Source organism: Oryctolagus cuniculus, chromosome 11 (assembly GCF_964237555.1).
Source record: "Oryctolagus cuniculus chromosome 11, mOryCun1.1, whole genome shotgun sequence".
NCBI classification, from domain to species: domain Eukaryota; kingdom Metazoa; phylum Chordata; class Mammalia; order Lagomorpha; family Leporidae; genus Oryctolagus; species Oryctolagus cuniculus.
In genome coordinates this window covers 47911206-47923575 of record NC_091442.1, presented here as the reverse complement: position 1 = coordinate 47923575, position 12370 = coordinate 47911206, and positions in this window count along the sequence as shown.

Here is a 12370-nt window from a genome sequence, read left to right as displayed (position 1 = left end):
AATAAATCTTTAAAAAAAGACTCCATTCATGTTATAGCATGTGACAGTGCTCATTTCTTTTATGGCTAATATTCCATTTTAGGTACATATCACAATGTTTGTATTTGTGAATTCATTGATAGACATTTGGATGGCTTCTTTTTGACTTCCACGAATGGTGCTGCTGACATGGATTTGAGTACCTATTTAACTTCTTGGGAAACTGACAAGCTAGAGGCTGCAGTATTTTCCATTTCTACCAGAAATCTGTGAGGGTTCTATTTTCTGCATATTCTCTTCAAGACTTGTTATTTTTTGAGTTTTTTTAATCCATCCAAGTGACTATGAGGTGACATCTTGTTTGAATTAGCATTTCTCTATTGACTGATCATATTAATCATCTTTATACTTACTTGTTGGTCATTTGAATGTTTTTTATGGGAAAATAGCTATCCAAGTCCTTTGCTTATTTATAATTAGCTTGTTTGTCTTTTTAAATATTTATTTTAATTATTTGAAAGAGTTAGGGAGAGAGGTAGAATCAGAGAGAGAGAGGTCTTGCATCTGCTGGTTCACTCCCCAGATGACTGCAATGGCCGATCCAAAGCCAGGAACCCCGACTTTGCTCTGGGTCTCTCATGTGGGTGCAGGAGTCCAAGGACTTGGACCATCTTCTACTGCTTTCCCAGGTCTTAGCTTAGAGCTGGATCAGGAGAGGGCAGCCAGGACTAGAACCAGCGCCCATCTGGGATGCCAGCACTTCACGCCAGGGCGTTAACCCACTGCTCCACAGCTCTGGCCCCTGTCTTTTTTTCTTTAAATTTATTTTATTTATTTGAAAGGCAGAGTGATAAGAGAGAGAGGGAGAAAAAGAGGTCTTTCATCTTTTGGTTCACTCCTCAAATGGTTGCAATGGCCAAGCTTGAGACAGGTGAAACCAGGAGCCAGAAATTCCATCGTGGTCTCCCAAGAGGGTGACAGGGACTCATGTATTTGGGCTGTCTCCCATTGCTTTCCCTGGAGCATTAGCAGAGAGCTGGGTTGGAAGTGGAGCAGCTAGGACTGGAACGGGCGGTTACGTGGGATGCCAGCATGGCAGCTTAATCTACTGTGCCAAAACTCCAGCCACCTGGTTGTCTGCTTATTGTTAAGTCATATGAATTCTTTACCTATTCTGGACACTAGGCCCTTATCAGGTATATGAGGGTACTTCAAAAAGATCATGGAAAAGGGGCTGGCCCTGTGGCATGATGGGCTGAGCCTTCACCTACAGCACCCACATCCCATATTGCACTGGTTCATATCTCAGCTGCTCCTCTTCTGATTCAGCCCTCTGCTATGGCCTGGGAAAGCAGTGGAAGATGACCCAAGTGTGTGGGCCTCTGCACCTGCATGAAAGACCTGGAAGAAGCTCCTGGCTCCTTTCTTTGGATCGGCCCAGCTCCAGCTGTTGCAGCCATTTGAAGAGTGAACCAGTGGATGGAACACCTTTCTACTTGCCTCTCCCTCTCTCTCTCTGTAACTCTCTCAAATAAATAAATTTAAAAATCTTTTTTTTATTTAGTAAATATAAATTTCCAAAGTACAGTTTATGGATTATAATGGCTTAAATTTAAAAAAAAGTTCATGGAAAGGATGCATTGTGAGTAAATTATGCATGGATTTCAAACTTTTTTGGCACCACAGTAAGCGTTTCTTTTAATTCCATTTTTCTGTGAACCTTTTGGTGTACTGTCATATGATTTGCAATTGTTTTCTTCCGTCACATGGTCTATCGTTTCACTTTCTCGATATACTTCATTGATATACAAAATTTTTTAATGTTGATGAAGTGCAATTTAGCTATTTTTCTTTTTTTGTATATGTTTTTGTTGTCATATCTAAGGATGCATTGCTAAACCCAGGGTCTTGAATAATTACTGCTTGCTTTTCTAAGACTTTTGTCATTTCTAATTCGTATATTGAGGTTTTCGAGCAGTTGTGAACTAATTTTTGTATATGATGTGAGATAGAGCATCCAGCTTCATTTTTTGCTTGTGGTTATCCAGTTGCCTCAGCTCTAGTTGCTGAAGACAATGTTTTTTTCTTTTTCACTGAATTTTCTCAGCAGTTTTTAAAACTAATTGACCATAGCTATGTGAGTTTATTTCTGAATTCTCAGTCACATTCCATTCATCTGTATGATTGTTTATATGCCTGTGTGTATTTAGGTTGATATAGCTTTGTTGTAAGTTTTGAACCTGCGAAGTAAGAATTCTCCAACTTTGTTGCTTTTCATCATTGTTTTGGCTATTTTAGACTTTTTAATATTATAAAAAGTTTGAGACTTTTTATCATTTCCTAAATGCCCTTTAATTTTAGAATTGATTTTTCAATTTCTGTTAAAAAGAAAAGAAAGACATTGATTGGAGTACATTAAATTTGTGGATGGCTTTTTATGTTATTGCCATCTTAAGAGTAGCAGATCTTCCAATCTCTGACATGAGATTCCGTCCATATAGTTATTTCAATTTGAATTGTTTTCTGTAATATCTTTTAGTTTTCAATATACAAATCTTTCACTTCCTTGACTAAAGTTATTCCAGGGTGTTTTATTGTTTTGGATGCTGGTATATACAAATACAACTGAATTTTGTGTGTTGACCTTGTATTCTGCCTTTACTGAATTTACAAACTCTTAAGAGTTTTCTTGTAGATTGTTTGGGATTTATACATGTTAACATGTATCTGTGAGTTTTGCTTGGGAATCATGATATAGATCTGTAATTTTCCATTGATATCCTCCTAACTACTCTTGCTTCTAAGTTTGCTACCTTGTGGTCTATTCTCCACGTAATAGCCAGAGTGACCCTTCAAAATGATTAATCCAATCATGTCACTTAAATGTAAACCTTATCCCAGATTCTACATCAAAATAAAAGCTTAACTTAACAAAGCACTACAAGCCCCTATTTGATCGGCCACTGCTAATCAACACATTACCTCCTGTTCAAATGATAGCTATTATGTTAGTGTGCAATTTTGTACTGCTGTGTGGATAGGGGACAGCTAAGTCCTTACTTTGAAGCATCGAGTTTTCCCCCAGAAACCTTGTCTTGAAGGAATAGAAACTTCATGCATTTCCTAAGTACCCCTTTAGGAATACCATATCTTCCCACAATCCCACCCACACTCTGCCCCACACTCCCACCCCTCTTCCTCCTCCCTCTCTGATTCCCATTCCTATTCTTTTCTACGTTCTATTTCAATTAAGTATACGCACATTGGGTTACGTCTCTACTAAGTAAAGTGTTCAACAGATTGTATGGGGAAAAAACCAAACTGTTCCTCCACAGTCAACCAAGGGCTGTTCAAAGACATTGCTTCTCACAGTGTGAATTTCAGTTCTATAGATGACCTTCTTGGGCTCCATAAGTTATCCCAGAACAGGGAGAACAAAGGGTGTATCCTCTTCACCCTGTCCCAACAAACAACCAAACCGAAACTAAAGCTATAAAAATATTGCCCAACCGAGAATCTAGGGACCCTAAGGTAATTACAGGTGGATCATATTCAGAATGGTAGTTTATTGATGAAGTTGATTCAGTACAATCAATGAACACATGTAGGCTTTCCAAGTGTGTGCATGTTGTTGTATGTGTGCATGTGTGCGTGCCTGTGTTTGTGCATCTGTGTGTGCATGTGGGTATGTGTGATGTCTATGAGTGTGTGTGGGTTGTGTGCATGTGGGTATGTGTGATGTCTATGAGTGTGTGTGGGTTGTGTGCATGTGTGCCTGTGTGTGCCTGTGTGTCTGTGTGGTGTCTGTGTGTGTGAGAGGGTGTGTGTCAGTGCATGTGTTCATGTTTGTGTGTCTGTGTGTCAGTGCATGGGTGAGTGTGTGTGTGTGCATGTGTGTATGTGTGGTGTCTCTGAGTCTGTGGGGGGGTGTATGTGTGGTGTCTGAGTCTGTGCATGTGGTGTGCCTGTGCATGTGTGTGTGACGTGGCATGGTGTGTGTGCATGCATAGGTATATTCCTGTGTGTGCATGTGTGTTTAGTCTAGAGGGTGATGTTGCATTTGGCAGTTTGGCAGCATTTGCAAATGGCTGCTCCAGCCCTCCTGGGTGCTGTGCAGGGAGCATGGCCCTTGGTGTGCACGTGCGGTGAGGCGAGGAGCCTGGCAGGCGCTGGCAGGCCGCGGAGGCCATTGGCAGCTCCAGGGCCGAGCAGGGGAGGCGGGCTCTAGTGCGCAAGCGCGGGCTGGTCTCCTGTCCATGGGGCCTAGCGGATGCGGAGCCCGGGTCGAGTGCAGTGTCCCAGCTGGCCAGCACCTCAGCGGGCCCCGGAAGGGGGACCGGACCTAGGCCTTGGCGAAGGGAAGTGAGGTGAGAGGCCAGGAAGGGAGCGGAGCCCCGCGGGACGACAGCGGCGGAGCGGTGAGTGGCCATGGGCCGGGGCGGGGGTGGGGGCTGGGCGCCACTGGACGCTGGTGTGGGCAGGGAGAAGGCCTTCTGAGAAGCCCGCCGCCCTCTGGAGGATGCGCCGGCCATTGTCGGGAGGCCTGTGTGTGTCAGATGCTGAAGCTGCTCTCTGCTTTACGCACGGCCTTTCCAAACCAGCGGCTGTGGCTGCGTCCAGGGGTCCTGGATGGATGGACAGAGGCCAGGCCACCGAGGTGCAACAGGGGAGAGTTAGAAACACCGCAGGTCTTGTGCGTGATGCCCCTTGGTTCTTGAGCAAGCCTAGGTGACATGTAGAAGTCGTGAAATCGCTCTCTAAATCTCTTTTTGGTAAAACTCATGAAATGCCTCTCTGGGGTATGGAACTGTTGGCCATGTCTGTGGGGCTTGTACAAGCTGTGCTTGTTTTGTGGTCTGGAGAAATTGGGAGGTGATGAATTGTCAAAGGTCATAGAATGCTGTGTTCCTATTGGGAATATTTTCAGCCATTTTTCCGTATGTTCTAATTTGAGTGAGCATTTTCTTTTAATACGTACAGAGTGTCTGTAATGGACAAAGTGCATGTATTTTGTGACACCTGTTTTCTAGATGATTGCACAAGGGGCTGTGAAAAGGGTCGCAAATGCTCCTCGGCATAAGATCAGTGTTTGGGCTGTTCTGCTATTTTCTAACAGATGGTCTGCTACTACTGCAGTGCTTGAAAGAAGTAAGCCTGAAACTGGTGTTGGGCTTTCTATTGCTCAGGGCAGTCATGGGTGTAATCCCAATTGTGCGGATTTTCCTGTGGCACCTAAGGTAAGTCCAGTTAGTGGGAGAATCATAACATTGTGGTCTGTAATAAATATTTTTTGAATTCCCATGTACTGAGGTTAATGGCAAATCAGGCTATAGCTATAATAAAGCTGATATCTCTAAAGCAATTATATAAAATTGCTTGTAGGGCCCTGGTGTTGGCATCTGTCTGTCCATGTAATCGTCCAATTACTACGCCCTCCCATCCAATAAATAGTTGGAAAAGATTATTTGCTGTAACTAGAATTATTACAGTAATAAGAAATATTAATAAGTATTTGAAGAATTGTTTAATTTTTGGGTCTGACTATATGTATCATATGGAAAAGTTTATAATGGACCATGTCACGAAAAGTGCAATTGGGGTAAATAGTAAAGGGAAATAATCTAGTTTAAAATTTGATGTTAGCTTAAGCGTTTGAATGGTCATTCAGTGCCAGTTGGAAATTATTGTTTCTTGGTTTGTTCTAATAAAAATTAGGGTTGGAATGAGCCTAATAACAAATGCATATGATACTGAAGTCTTTACAAAATTAAATTAGCTAATGTTATTAAAAATGTTAGTGAACAAGGCTAGAATAGGTAGAACTAGAATGGTGATTGAGAGAGCTACTAAAGTGGAGAGTAAGTTAGTTCCTTTTATTTGGAGTCGCGCCAATGTTTTGGCTCCTAAGGCCAACGGATTACTTCTGTCCTTTAAAATTTGAGAGAGCCATGAAGCTAAGCATGGGTGCATGAGTTAGCATTTCTTGCAGACATTCTCGGTAAATAAGGAGAGTTAATCTTCTATTATTAGATTCACAATCTAATCCTTTCTTAAAACTCTATTTACAGAATATTGGCCTAGAATAATTTTGGGGTTAATAGATAGGAGAAGGAGTGGAGTTAGGTGAAGCATTATTAGAGTATTTTCTCAGGTGAATGTTGGTGAAATATTATTAGTATGATATGTAAATTTTCCTCTCTGGGTGGTAGATAATAGGTCAAGGGATTAAAGTGCTGTAATTAGTACCTATTAGTATTAGTGCCTATTAAAATAATAGTAAGATTAGATCATGAAAAGGATGCTATTATAACAAAAAGTTCCCCTAGTAAGATAGTAGTAGATGGTAAAGCGAAATTAGTGAGGCTAGCAAGTAGTCATCATGCAGCTGTTAATGGCAAGACAGTTTGAAGACCTTGTGCTAATAGTATAGTTCGGCTATGAATACGTTCATAATTAGAATTAGCTGAGCAGAATAATATAGAGGAGGTTAGGCCATGGGCAATTATTAGAGCGGTGGCTCCTGTAGACTTCATGGAGTTTGGATTAAAATTGCGACAATTCCTAAGGCTATATGACTAACTGAAGATAAGCAGTGAGTGAGTTTAGATCTGTTTGTCATAAGCAGATAGAGCTAGTTATAGTTATGCCTCAAAGTGAGAGTATAAGGAATGGGTAGGCTATCTGTTCTGTGAGTGGGTTAAGCACGATGGTAATACTTATAGGCCATAGCTGCCTAGTTTTAGTAAGATGGCTGCTAGGACCATTGAGCCTGCAATAGGGGCTTCAACGTGGCGTTTTGGTAATCAAGCCCATAAAGGGGTATTTTGACTAAAAATGCTATCATGCATGCTACTCATATTAGTGAATTAGACCATGATGCTGCCAGTGCTTCATTTAAGAATTGTATTAGTAAAACATAAAGAGATCTGGTAAAGTTTTGGCTATAGATTAAAGCAAATAAAAGCGGCAGAGAGGGGCCAGCACCCTGGCTCACTAGTTTAATCCTCCGCCGGCGGCGCTAGCATCCCATATGGGCACCAGTTTCTAGTCCCAGTGCTCCTCTTCCAGTCCAGCTCTCTGCTGTGGCCTGGGAGGGCAGTGGAGGATGGCCAAAGTGTTTGGGCACCTGCACCCTCATGGGACACCAGGAGGAAGTACCTGGCTTCGGGTCGGTGCAGCGCCAGCTGTGGCGGCCATTTCAGTAGTGAACCAATGGAAGGAAGACCTTTCTCTCTGTCTCTCTTTCTCTCACTGTCTAAAACTCTGTCAAAAAAAAAAAGTGGCAGAGATCCTATAGGTGTATAGAATAAGAAATAAGTTCCTGCATTAAGTCGTTTTGTTTGGTTACCTCATTGTGTGATGATAATTAGTGTGGGGATTAGTGTTGCTTCAAATAAAATGTAAAATAAGATAAATTCTGTGGCTGAAAATGTTATAACTAAAAATGCCTGTAAAGAGATTAAAAGGGAAATATATGTTTTCTTTTGTACTAAGGTTTCTTTGTCTAGATGATGTTGACTCACTAAGATTATTAGGGAAGGAGTCAAACTGTACGTATGAGGAGAAGAGCAGATAGGGCATCTGAAAAAAATGTTGTTGAAAAGCTTAGGTTGGTGTCATTTGGTTGATTTAATAGAAAAGGAGCAGCCAGGCTAATTAAGAGACTATTCGCTTTCGTGTGAATACAAATTATAGAATTCTTAGACCATCATGAATTAGGGATAAGTATAATTGTAGGAATAATAATTTTTAGCATTGTAGGAGGTTAAGGTTTTGAACATAATCTAGATGCAGTAAGTATCAGAGACTGTAATTAGTCATGCTAACACAACAGCAGCTTTACAGGCTGTAATACTAAGAGGATAATTGGAAATATAAAGGAAAGTGTAAAGGGGGCATTTAGGGCTGTTAATGTAATTAAGATAAAAAGTGATAGTATTATTCCATCAAGGCTTAAAGGAGAAGATATTGAGATCGTTAGATTAGCATTCCTAAAAGTGCTAAGATAAATGCTAGGAAAATGTTAATACGGATTGAAGGCATTTTGATAATGATGGAATTACTACAGTCTAATGAGTCAAAATCATTTATTTTAAGTAACTAATTATCATATTCAATTCATTCTAATCCTTTTTTGGTTTCATTGTAAGCTAAGCCTAAAGCTAGCATTGATATTAGTATGAGTGCTATGATGAGAACTAGGTTGAGGTTGTTGCATTGTGCTGCTCATGGGACAGGAAGAAGGAGAGCAATTTCCAGGTCGAACAATACAAATGCATTGGGTGCTAGGAAAAATTTTATTGAGAATGGTAGGCGTGCTGATCCTATAGGGTCAAATCCACATTCGTAGGGGCTCGATTTTTCTGAATAAATATTTCGTTGAGGGAGTCAAAATGGAGTCGTCACTAAGATTAGTGAAGTGGATACATTAATTAATAAAACTAAAATTAGATTACTTTTTCTTGGGGTGAACCAAAACTAACTGATTGGAAGCCAGTTGTACTAATTAATGCTAAAAGAGTATGATCCTCATCAATAAATTGATACATATAAGAATAATCAAACTACATCAACAAAATGTCAATATCATGGGACTGCTTCAAAGCCAAAATGGTGATTTGATGTAAAATGGAAATTAAATTGTTGGAGAAGGCAAACTGTGAGGAAGGTAGATCCAATAATCCCATGAGGGCCATGAAATCCTGTAGCTATGAAAAATGTTGATCCATAAACCCCATCTGAAATGGTAAAGGATGTTTTGTAGTATTCAGATGGTTGAAGAAGAGTAAAGTAGATACCTAAGAGGATGGTAATGGCTAAGGCTTGCTGTTTGCTTTTACAATTTCCTTCTGTTAGACCATGGTGAGCTCAAGTCATTGATACTCCTGAGGCTAGTAGGACTAAAGTATTAAGTAGGTGTACTTCAGGTGGGTTTAAGGGATTAATCCCTGTGTGAGATCAGCAACCTCCTAGTTTTGGAATCGGGGCTAGGCTAGAGTGCTAAAAAGCTCAGAAGAAGCCTGTGAAAAAGAATACTTCTGATAAGATAAACAGGTTTATTCCATATCGTAGGTCTTTTTCAAAAATAGGGGTATGATGGCCTTGGAATGTGCCTTCTCGTGCAGCGTCTCGTCATCATTGATATATAGTGAGTGTATTTGTTAGTAGGCCAATAAGGGGAAGTGTGGATGAATTAAAATGGAATCGTATGGCTAAGCCTGATGTTATGAAAAGGCCAGATTGCGCTCCTGTAAGTGGTCATGGACTGGGATTTACTATATGGTATGCATGGGTTTGGTGTGTCCTTAGGTGTTATCATGTAAATATAGGCTGACTAGAAGGGCAAATCATAGGCTTGAATTAGGGTGACAGCAAATTCTAGGACAGTGAGGAGGATAAGAATAATATAATTAAAGAAATTACTATTAGGGATGAAGTTCACCCTTTGGCGGAGTGTATTGTTATTATTTGTTTTAGAACTAGTTGAGCTAATGATTGTTGAACTGAAACTAATTGATTGTTGATTAAGCCAGTGGGGGTGGGAAATAACAAGATTAGAAATATAATGAATAGGGTTACACTTGGTAGTCCTATTATTGTAGGGGTAACAGAAAGGAGAATGTATTTTCATTCATTTTATTTCTCATGGGGATGGGGAGAAATGGATTCAAATGTTTTTAATACAGGCTTTATTGGATAAACATATCTGTGAAATATAAGTTGAATGAAGGCAAATACTGTGAGATTATAGCGATACTGGTAGTCATGTGGATGTGTCAAGTTGTGGCATTTCATTATGGAGAGGGTTAGTCAGCTCATTCTCTAGCTTAAAAGGCTAGTACTAGTTTAGCTTCATAATTAATTTAGATTATAGATAGTGATCAGTTTTGGAAGTGCTGTAGTGGAACTATTTCAAGAACAATAGACATGAAACTGTGGTTGGAGCCTTTTGAGCACAGATTTCTGAGCCCTGGGCGAGTTGAGATTAAAGTAGCTTGGTTAAGGCGTCCAGGGATGGCATCTGTTTTTAGGCCTAGTGAAGGTACAGCCCATGAATGTAGTACATCTTCTGATGAATTTAATATGCCAATTGGCAGCTCTATTGGAAGAACAACTCGATTATCAGCTTCTAACAATCGCAGGTTTCCTGGATTTAAGTCAGATGCTGGGATCATGTATGAGTCGAACTTTAGGTCTTCGTAGTCAGTATATTCATAGCTTCAATATCATTGGTTACCTCTAGTTTTTACTGTCAGGGATGGATTGTTAATTTCATCTATTATGTATAGAATTCACAGGGAAGGAAGTGCAATTAAAATTAGGATAATAGCTGGGAGAATAGTTCAGATGGTTTCTACTTCTTGTGCATCTATTACGCTTGTGTGAGTAAGTCTTTTAGTAAGTATTAGTGAGATAATGTAGAGGACTAGGGAGCTAATTAGGAAAACAATGATGAGCTTGTGATCATGAAAGTTAAGTAGCTCCTCTGTAATGGGGGATGAGGTGTCGTGGAAACCTAGATGAAATGGATATGCCATAAAGGTATATAGGGGTTTAACCTATGAATTAACTTTGACTGTTAATGTGATAATTTTAGCAATGTCTTATAGAAAAAGTCATAATGCTTATGTGGCTGGCTTGAAACCAGTCTTAGGGGGTTCCGTTCCTTCCTATCTTGATTTAGGCTTTTACATAAGAAGGCACCTGAAATGTGTATGGTGGGTGACATCCGTGGAGTCACTCTAGGTTTGTAGCCATTAATTGAATCATTTAGACTTCTCGTTTTGAAGCGAAGGCTTCTCAGATTATAAACATTATTACTATTACTGCAGTGAGTTAGATGAATGACCCTATTGATGAAACTGTATTTCATATAGTGTAAGCGATGGATAATCTGAATATCGGTGGGGCATGCCAGAAAGTCCAAGGAAATGTTGAGGGAAGAAAGTTGAATTAACTCCTACAAACATTAAAGTGAAGTTGATTTTAGCTCAAGTAGGATCTAGTGTATAACCTGAAAATAGTGGGAATCACTAATAATGAGCAAATCCGCCTATAATAGGAAAAACTGCTCCCATGGATAAAACATAGTGGAAACAGGCTACTACATTTTATGTGTCATGAAGAACAATGTCTAGAGAAGAATTAGCTAAGACAATTCCTGTGAGCCTACCTACAGTGAATAAGAAAATAAATCCTAGAGCTCAAAGTATAGCTGGGGATCATTTAATATTTTCTGCATGTAGAGCATGTAGAGTTGCTAGTCAACTAAATACTTTTACTCCGGTAGGAATAGCAATAATTATACTGGCAGATGTGAAGTATGCATGTGAATCTACGTCTAAATTTTCATTAAGTTTATGATGTCCTTTTGGAAAAATTTAAAGCTGAACTAAAATTCTGTTCTGGACAACCAGCTACCAATAGGCTCGGTTGGCTTTTCATCTCTATCTATAAGTCTTACCACCATTTTGCTACATGGATGGGTTCCTTCTTATAACTGCTCGTAGGTAGCTTGTCTGGTTTCAGGGTTTTTAACTAAAATTTTTTTGCTAAGGTTTTTCTAGCTAATTCATTATGCAAAAGGTAAGAGTAATAACCTTTGCTTTTTTTATGCTGTTAATAGTTCTTTCATCTTTCCCTTACGGTACTTTTTCTATAGCACCTAAGATAAATTTCTGTCTCCTATACTTTAAATATAGGGTAAATGGTTTAGTTTATTGAGTTATTTAAGTTTTATGTTAATTATGTAGGGCCAGCATTGGCGCAGAGTGGTCAATTAAGTATGAAATCTCTTGGGTGGAAGCCAGGTGCTTTGAGTTAAGCTACACTCTGAATTATCCAAGCACCCTTTCCAGTATGCTTACCTTGTTACATTTCTCTTACACTGGTTTATTTTGTAATTATGTATAAGAATTTATACAGTATTTGAGGAGGGAGATGGGTAGTATGTGCGTGCTTCATGGCCTGGTTCAATTAAGCTCTCTATTCTTTTTTTTTTTTCTAAATTCTTTTTTTTGTTTGTTTGTTTGTTTGACAGAGTTTTAGATAGTGAGAGAGAGAGAAAGAGACAGAAAGAAAGGTCTTTCTTCCTTTGGTTCACCCACTAAAAGGCCGCTATGGCCAGTGTTGTGCAAGCCGAAGCCAGGAGACAGGTGCTTCTTCCTGGTCTCCTATGCAGGTGCAGGCGCCCAAGCACTTGGGCCATCCTCCACCGTCCTCCTGGGCCACAGCAGAGACGCCCTCTATTCTTAATTTACTTCTAAATCCTCCTTTAGCTCTTAACATTTCATAGGGGCTTTCATAAATGTTCTGTAGTAGAAAATGTAGCCCATTGCTTTCCACTCTATAGGCTACACTTTGACCTAACGTTTTTATGAGTATAATTAAG